This window comes from Lissotriton helveticus, chromosome 2_1, assembly GCF_964261635.1.
Source record: "Lissotriton helveticus chromosome 2_1, aLisHel1.1, whole genome shotgun sequence".
NCBI classification, from domain to species: domain Eukaryota; kingdom Metazoa; phylum Chordata; class Amphibia; order Caudata; family Salamandridae; genus Lissotriton; species Lissotriton helveticus.
The window spans coordinates 1,739,669,142-1,739,678,602 of NC_136059.1; positions in this window are offsets into that span (position 1 = coordinate 1,739,669,142).

Here is a 9,461-nt window from a genome sequence, read left to right on the forward strand (position 1 = left end):
AGAACCAGCAAAATTAACTGAGGGAAACAATATCCTCGTCAGGGCACAAAACAGTGATAATAGTCCTCAAGGTGTGGCTTGCAAGAGGAAATGGACTTGATATCAGGACCAACCATGAGCATGATCGCCTTTATGGGACCAGATTGGTCTGCCAAAATACTCTTCTTGAATGAGGCTACCAGACTATTGACCTAATACAGTCTGTGATGTTAGGATGAGAATTAATCTGTGAAAAACAGTAGTCAAACTGTTTTAACCAGTGCGACACTTCTACACTGGAAAGGAATTTAGGTCATGCTCTTTCTTTTCTGTATATTGACATAAGGTAGTGTAGTAGAATTATATATTTTTCAAAGGAAATTATTGTGACAGAGCATTTTAAATGTCTAGTTGCTCTCATGATTCAAATATTAGTTGCCTGGCTTCTCTACAGCAGGAAGTGTCAACTGTAGATTGCTTATGAAATATCTATTATAATTTTAGCATCAGTGGATCAAGAAAACACATATTAATTATGCAAACAAACATCTCAAATAGGGCATGATGGACAAAGATTTATAGATTAGTTAAGCAGGTGAAAAGCTTGTTAGCAACTGCGAAAATGGTCTTTTGATATGTACTTTGGAAATTGCAGAAATTACCGTTAGCATAAGCTGAAGCCATTTTGGTTGTGTCACCCATTTTGTTAGCCATGTGATTCTGCCGTCTTCACTGTTGCCTGCCTTTCTATTCTGCTTGAGTCATCAACTGTAGTTAACTCCTTCAATATTGAGCCAGAGCAATGTATGAGCTCAGAAAGACCTGTAGCTGCTAGAATGCACCTGTCTTAGAATGTAACTGTCAGGCTGTTCCAACTGGTGTAAGCAGTTTTGTACCCCTCCCACTCTGCTGACAAAGTGGTTTCTATCTGTACATGTTAGTCGATAGCTATTCCTGTGTATGCCTGTACCTTCTATTTGAGTCTCCATGCTTACTGTGCAACAAACTGGGTATAGCAGGCCCTTGCTTTCTGTATTCCTTGTACTACCTCATACAGTGCCCGAGGGTGTTATATTGATGCAGTCCCACTCATGAGTGATTAATAAACTTGTGATTTGATATTCCGGCTTCAGTTCCAATCTCTATTCTGTTGGTTTAAGGACCAGTGGACAGATAAGGGTGAACCCCTAAAAGGGTGGGAACCTAAAAAGCCTACTTTCCACAGTACGAAAGCCCATTCGTAGAGAAAAATGAGCAAATCGAACAAATAGCTATTTATTAATTTACTGCCTCCAAATAGCAATTTCTTACTTGCGATTCTCAAACGAGGGATCCATATTTAAAGGTAGCAACGTTTTATAACTAGCAAATAGTGGCAGGATGTCAATTTAAGGATGTCCATTTTGCACATGAGGTTTACCACCAAGTGCAAGCAGGAGGTTAGCAGCTGCAGACTATAAAAGGAAACCCAGAATGCAGTACACTTTTTCAGAGTGGCAGCCCTTTATACTATGGTAAAGAGAATATGAACTGTGGGAGCACGACAAAATAGGAGGAGACAGGAGAGGATATTCAGAAACCATGTCACACTTTTGGAAATATGTAAACTATAGGTTAAGCAGGAACATGTTATTGAATTTAGTAGATTATATAAACCTAATTTTGAGCAGAAATGACTCTGCACAGTGAGACTTTACTTACTCACATACAGGTCATTGTTCCTTACATGTATTGTCCGTTCCTTACATGTATTGTCCTCCGACAGTGTGGCCGGTTTGATCTTTTGGCAAGAAGAGAGTTTAGAAAGGGGTAGGTATTAGGTAAGTTGTAGAATTTAACATCCAGATTATTGCTTAAATTACCATGCCAGATATATCTTAAGTTTGGTCAAGTTTGCCATAGGAGACAGTGCAACGCCATATGTCCTTACACCATACTTGCATCCACATTCAGAAAGGGGACTTAGATACAACATTGGTCACAAAAGACACAGTCTTGGTTGAACACATGTCTGGACTAGGACCGGGAAGGTTCTGTTGCCTTCACAAAAGTGGTGGATCTCTGGTATTTGACTGATACATGCTGCAACATCACTGCTTGTTCTGCCATCCTACATGACTTTAAACAAAGCGAGGGCTATCCATGGATCCAGTTAATGATGAACTCTTATCAATTAAACAAAGCCTTGGATGTCAATACTTAAGCAGAAGGAGGGACATGGGACCAGCCTTGTCAACAGGAACTTATCATATCATTCTTGGACTCAAATAACAAAATAACATATTCTCAATGTACTGAACAAAAATTATGTTTATTTCACAGATGAAACATCAAAATGAGTCATCACCCGTAACAGCAAAAAGTAGAATAATTGATTTCCTAATTATAACAAATTGTTAATGTTTTTTTAACATATAATCACGCCTTCTGCCTCTCTTGTCTCTACCCTACTAGAGCTCGCTCTACTCCTCATTCTGCACCTTTTCCCTCTCTTTCTATTCTGTGGCCTCTTTCACGAATACGACATGATATTTCAGGCACATAAACCCTCAGGCTTGAGGCATCCTCACTTTCAGCAGGCTGCGTGTGTGCCCTTTGAGGTAAGTGAGCTGTTTGTAGCTCCTCCAAAGCAGATGTTACTGTCACCAGAGTTTTGACTACATCATCCCTAAAGTCACCCATCTCACCTTGTAGGTTATGGGTTCGGCTTGATAGTACAGCTGTGGCAGGTGCAAGTCAGAGCACAGATCATCCAAACCGTTGTAACCCACCATTGAGTTGCCCATGTCTCCATCTCTGTGTAACGTCATCATAATGGTGGGCTGCACTTAGTGCAGTTGCAGGTAGAGTGGTGACTGGTAGGACTCCAGAAGCTGCAGTGCTGGTTTATCCTATGTCACCTCTGATCTCTAAAGTCCAGAACACCTCATCTACTGTGGGATCTGGAAGAAAAGACACTGCCTAAAATCAGATCTTCTGGCAATAATGAATTTGAAACTTTTTTAATTAAAACTTTATATTTAATTTTATTCCGTAAGCAATTGGTGCCTAAATCTATCTACAATTTGTTTTATTAATACCATTAGTACTTTAATGTCTACAACACTAACAATGAACTACATCTCCCACAATGCAATATCCAGTTTACATGAACAACAAACTTGAAAACATTGTTGATATTTAAATATTTGATCTGTGTGTCAATATTATTTTCAAGATGGCACCTATAGCTTTGATAAATATACATTAAAATATGTAACGAAAGGTTTTGTGGAAGGGGAGGTTTCACTAACCTCTAGGCGTTGGTTGAGCAGCAGAGTCGATATCACTGGCTCCAGTAATGCTTCTGTGGTGAATGTGTTCTCCATAAGTTTATCCATAGGTGTTCAAGGAGTATGGGTGGATAGACCTGCCCCTGTACCAGACACTTCTTCCCTTCTACTGGTAAGTTTTGTCTGTGTTGCATGACTTCCGATCACACAATCACTTCATTGTCTCCTCTGTACTGCGCTGGGTGATACCTGTGACATAGATTTTCTCTTACATCTCAAGCCAAATTTTCTTTTTGGTATCTTCTGTTAGTGATAACAATGATTTTTCAAGTAATTTGTCATTATTGGCAAAAAACAAATTATCTTAGAATTTCTAACTTAATGTCAGAAATCTTACGTTTCTTTTTCTCGTGCTTGCTTAGGGTGAATGGCATAGGAGCTAGTCCAAGGCAGTTAAATTAAGCGATGATTTCTTCCTCTCTGCTTCCTATACCTCTATAAGGGCCAGATGAATGACCATTTGCTTTAGCGACTCGCAAATTGCCAAAAATAGCGAGTCGCAATTTGCGAGTCGCATAAGCAAATGTACAACAGTGTCAGAGACACTGTTAGCAATTCCCAATGGGAGTAGCAAAATGCAAGGCTCATGAATATTAATTAGCCACTCGCAATTTGCAACACCATTGGGAATGTCTGGCACTCCCACGGATGGTGGCCTGCTATTCTCAGCAGACCTCCATGTCTGGGACTGCTTTTAAATAAAGCTAGTTTTAAAAAAAAATGCAGCCCAGTTTTCATAAAGGAAAACGGGATGCATTTAAAAAAAACAAATGAAACGCTTTCATTTAATTTTTTAAGGGCAGGCAGTGGTCCCTGGGAGTTTAGTACTTTGGAACCGGTTTGGAAGGTAGAATTCAAATAAGCAAATTCATCACCTTTCTCTGTCCTTGTTAGGGGGTCCCCTATGTTACGTGTGATAATGAATAACAAAACCCTGCAAACCAGTGTTTAATCCCAGTGTAGAACTTATGTAAACCACTTATCCGAGAGAAAGGGGAATCAGGAGAACAAATAACCAACATGAAGAAAAAGACCTTGTCACGGTTCACAGCCGCCTAGATCCGCTAACACAAGGAGGTTAGGCACTGCAGGCAGGCGGACTCATTTGGAGGGACAGGGTGCTCTCTCCCTTTTTTTTGACAGGCTTCGCGCATATCGTCAAGAGGTCTCCTTGAAGTTTCTTCCGTCCTTTGAATCGCAGGTTGTATGGACCGTGATTCTAGTGTCGTCATCAGATACTTATTACACAGCAGCATTAGTGTTTTGGAAGCAACACTACTTCCAGCCATGAACAGAATACTAAGCTTCTACACCATGCACCCTTAGATACCAAAGAGATAAGGATTTGTTTTGAATCAGTGTATTGCTCTATCAAAAGACAAGAGCTATCAGTCGTGCGTGCTTTCAGGAAAATGCCTATTCCCTGATTTTAGATACAATTAGTAAGACGTTTCTAGAAGGATATTTTGCTTCGACCAAACACACAGGATCAATATATCATCTCACCTTAAGCAGCTTTGCGGTATGCCACTGGTATAATCACCCTGAGGAAGGTTCAACACCAAAACGCGTTGGTGATAATTGATGTCCGAAACCAGTGTTCTAGGCCCACCTTTTTTTCTATAATTTGTATTTATACTGATTCTTCTTTTTTCTCATTATTGTGGATATTGTTTCACTTCTGTTTCGTATTTAATAAGCAGGTGATCAAGACCGGCTCTTTCTAGTGGCCAATTTATGACATATGATAAATTCACTATGGAATAGAAGGAAACTTGTTTTTTAAATGGATATTTTCCTGTCATTTTTTATATATTGCTATGATCATCAACTGTCAATCATGTGAGACAAGAAAAATTTAAGAAAATTAATTATCTCCCAAAAACTTCTTTGATAAATGTAAAATATAATAAAAAAAGATTTATTTTTTCATAAAAAACATGTGTGGTTCATGATTAGTTGAATATGATTTTGTGACACAACAGCAGCACAAAGATATAAGCAGCACCTCTGCCCAGTGCTAATTTCTCCTTTTCCCAATATAATTGCTCTCTCCCTTTCACCAGAGGAAGTTTGCCCCCAGAAAAACCAGATCCCTACAGGCAGTACAGAGGGAAAATGCTGCCAGAAGTCGCCTTACTGCTACTCTAGGATGCAGAAGGGAAGACAGACACGCAAGCTTAAAAAGCGGTCAGATCTAGAAGGTCTGCCCCAGAGCTGGCTTCCAATCAGGAAAGAGTGGGAAGAAGTCAGCCCAAGCACTTGGGGACATGGTTTCAATGAGAGAGTAGAGGCGAGTAAGAGGATTGCCACACCTTTCAACTATAGCATCTCAAGGAAAAGAGGAAGGGGATGGAGACTCCTTCCAGTCAGGGGATGGGAGTAACAACCGCCTTTTCTCTTTTCTTCATGTAAGCACAAACAATCCCAGATTGGTTTTTGCATCTTAAGATGGGGAAGAGGGTGAATCATTCCAGCCAGGGACTGGGAGTAACAGCTGCCTTCTCACTTTTCTTCAGGAATGGGAAATGCATGCAGAGAAGGACTATCGTGACCTGGGGATCTTTGTCACCGCAGATCCCAAGCTCCTTTACGATATGAATCTGCTTCCTTCCTTACAGCGCCTGCGTCGTGATGTCGCCAACTGAAAGGCGCTACCTCTCTCACTGCTCGGCTGAGCTGCTCTTTTTAAAAGGATGTCCCTGCCCTGCTTCCTCTATGCCCTACACAACTATCCTGTCCCAGTCCCCACGCGGTATTTTAAAGAAATCGAAGTTTTGCAGAGACAGTTGTTATGGGATGGGAGACCTAGAATAGCGCTAAAAAAACGAGTTCTCAACTGGACAATGGCGGTATCAGTCTCCCCGACATAAAGAAATATTATTGGGAAGCCCACCTTGCTGCCATCAATCAAGATACATACAATGCACCGGGAGATCCGGACTATGCCATGGATAGGTGGCTACTGCTGGGTGTGACATACAATGAAGCCCTCTTTGCCCAAGAAACTCCCCTTAACTGAGGCCACCATGCACTCGGTGCAGGTTTGGCATACGGTAAACAAAAGTTTAGGTTGGGACCGTAGACTGATGCTGGCAACCCCCTATAAGATTCAGAGCAACTTAGTAGCCTACACTCCTCCAAGGGCTTTGATAAGTGGGACCTCATTGGTATCTCTCAGATAGGTGATCTCTGGGTGAAGGGTGACATGCTCAGTTTTGGCCCGATCACAGACACAGAGTTCTTTCGCTACCTGCAGGTCAGACATGCACTAACCACAGCCTTGAGGCCCTCCCCGACTCCTCCCCATTAGAGGACCGGTTGTTGGACGGGCTACTTCCATGGAAGGCCATATCACTAACCTACAAAAAGCTTCTCAATAACACTCCGGACCCCCTTGATAAATTGCATGAGTTTAGGGAGAGGGACGGTTTGTTGCTCGATGAGGAGGAGTGGCGAGAGGTGGTGGCCTCCCCTCGGGAGGTGGCGATCTCTGCACGTCTCCACCTGGTGCAATTGAAAATTCTTCACGGGAATTACATTACCGGGCCCCAGCTGGTCCGCAAGGGACGAGGGAAGAATGCGGATTGCAGACGACAGTGTGGTCAAGTCGCCACCTTCATGCATTTTCTTTGGGAGTGTGAGCAGTTTCAAAGATATTGGAGGGGTATTCATGTGGTCATGAGAGATGTCCTTCACAAGGATATATGCCCAGAGGTTAGGAGATGTTTGCTTAATTAGCGAAGAAAATCAAGCTATCTGGAGGAAACAGACCAACTAGAAGTGCCAAGGAGCTGCTGTTGCGGCCAGCCATCTTCCGAAAGAAAAAGTCTTATGACCGAACATTCTCTGGAGCTGCCCCCAGAGTCTGGAATTCACTCCCTCCAAGCGTTAGGAAGATTCAAAATATTGTAACATTCAAACGGGAATTGAAGAGCCTTATGTTGAGTAAATACCTTGCATAGGGAAGCTGACGGATCGCTGGTTCGAATATTTAAGTCAGCTGAAGGGTGGCCCTTTTCAAGAATATTTTCACTGATAAGTGACTGACTCCTCACACAAGCCTTGACTGGGTCCTTATCGCTACCACAGTCCTATGTGTACTTATAACTGTTTTTAAAGCCAAATCTATATAACCTCTACCTCACCTTATTCGTCCATATGGACAGGAATATAAGCTAAGCCTCACTTACCTTTTAATGCTAATTGCACATGCGTTTGGAATATATATATTTAGGCACTCCCTCATAGCCATAGTTTCTTCTACCTCATATTTGTTTGTTTTATGTAAAGGATATTGTATTGACAATTTGTAACCTACCTCGATGTTAAGCGCTCTGATACCCACGGGTCTTGTTCGCACTATACAAAACACTATAATAAATAAATAAATAAATGTGTGGGAACCCACTGACTTGACAGGGGCAGAGAGATTGTGGGTCACTCTGGGAGCCGCTGTCGCAAAGAGGGACATTACCCCCTACTCTTGCCACGTGGATAAGAAATCTTGATTGGTGCATGTTTAGGGAGAACACTGTCTATGTGGCAAGAGGTTGCCCCTGTAAATGGTCCTGTGTGTGGGCCAAATGGAACACCTACAGGGGAGAGATTTCAAACACAAGTGCTGCATCACTGTAATTGCCTAGATTCCCAAATGAACTGCCATATTAATTAATACCTTGTGTTCTTTCCAAGTGTAATGCTGATTGTTTGTTTATGTTATAAAAATCAATAAAAAGATATTTAAAAAAAAAAAAAACTTAAGAGGTAAGAGGCCAGAGATGTTATTTGAACATGGAGCTAAGTAGAAAGACAACTGAGAAAGTGTGGGAAAATATAATTGGTGAAGTTATCTATTTTTTTCTTCGTTTTTTTCCTCTTTTTTTTGAAAATTCCAATAAATCCTGGTGAAATTAAATGCCAACATTACAAGCCTCGCCTTCAGTTAAGCTTCATCAAAGCCCTGATTTCTACAAACTAAAGTACAGTAGCGTTTCAGTAATTAACTATTGCCCACATGCATCAAACAGAATTGCATTCGCAAACGGTGCGAATCGCAAAATTCGGCCGTTTGCGAATGCAATTCTCTGTTTTGGGATGCATTAACCTTTTTTGTTTTTTCGCAATTTAGGAAATCGCAAATTATTTGCGATTTCTTAAATTGCGATTGCATTTAAGAAATCGCAATTTTGCAATTTCTTAAATGCAATGCATCATCTGAAAAAGCTTGCGAATTCGCACATTGGAAGTGTTAAATTAGCATGAAGTCAACCTTCATGGTAATTTAAGAAAAGTTTCAAAAATGCACAAAAGTGCATTTTTGACACTTTCATTTTACACTCACACATGCCCTTGGGCATGTATGTGTGAAAAATGGACTGTAAGTTACATTTCAGGGGTGCAGGGGGGCTGCACCCTAGAAATTGCATTCTCATTTTACGATTCCTTAATTGCGAATCGCAAAATGAGAATGCCTTCCCATCGATTCCTATGGGCCTCTAGGCCCATAGGAATCAATGTGAAGGGATTCCTTATTTGCGATTCGCAAAATTGCGAATCGCAAATAAGGAAAAATAAGAAATCGCAAAAATATTTGTGAATTTTTCATGCATAGGTATTTGTGATTTCTAAATTGCGATTCCTTAATTTTCGCAATTTAGGAATCGCAAATACCAACAATGATGCATGTGGGCCTATATTTTTATCTTTGTTTGTGCCTTACTTAACATTCTTGCTAAAATGGTTTACTTCCTTTGCTGTTCGTTATTTACTTGATTGTAATAGGTACATCTTAACGCAGAAGCGAGTTCAGTACCCAAAGCATATCTTCTTTCCTCATTTACATTGCAGACTACCAAGCAGGAGATTTTTTCTATTTTTTATCTTTTCAGTATCATTGGGCCTTGTCTAGGCATTTTGCTGCATTGTTGTATTGATATAGGAGTGTGAAAGTGGGATCAATAAGTACAGCTTTTGTACAATGTTTTGATGATATGTTGTGTTCCAGTCATCACCTATGGACCTTGCTAAATCTTTGGTTCAAGTCCTTTTCTTCATTGGTTGAGGATTACGTCTGACATGCATTTTTAGGAGGTCAAGGGGCTCTCATAGAAAGTGATCAACTATTGGAGAGCCTGACTCGCAGTTTGG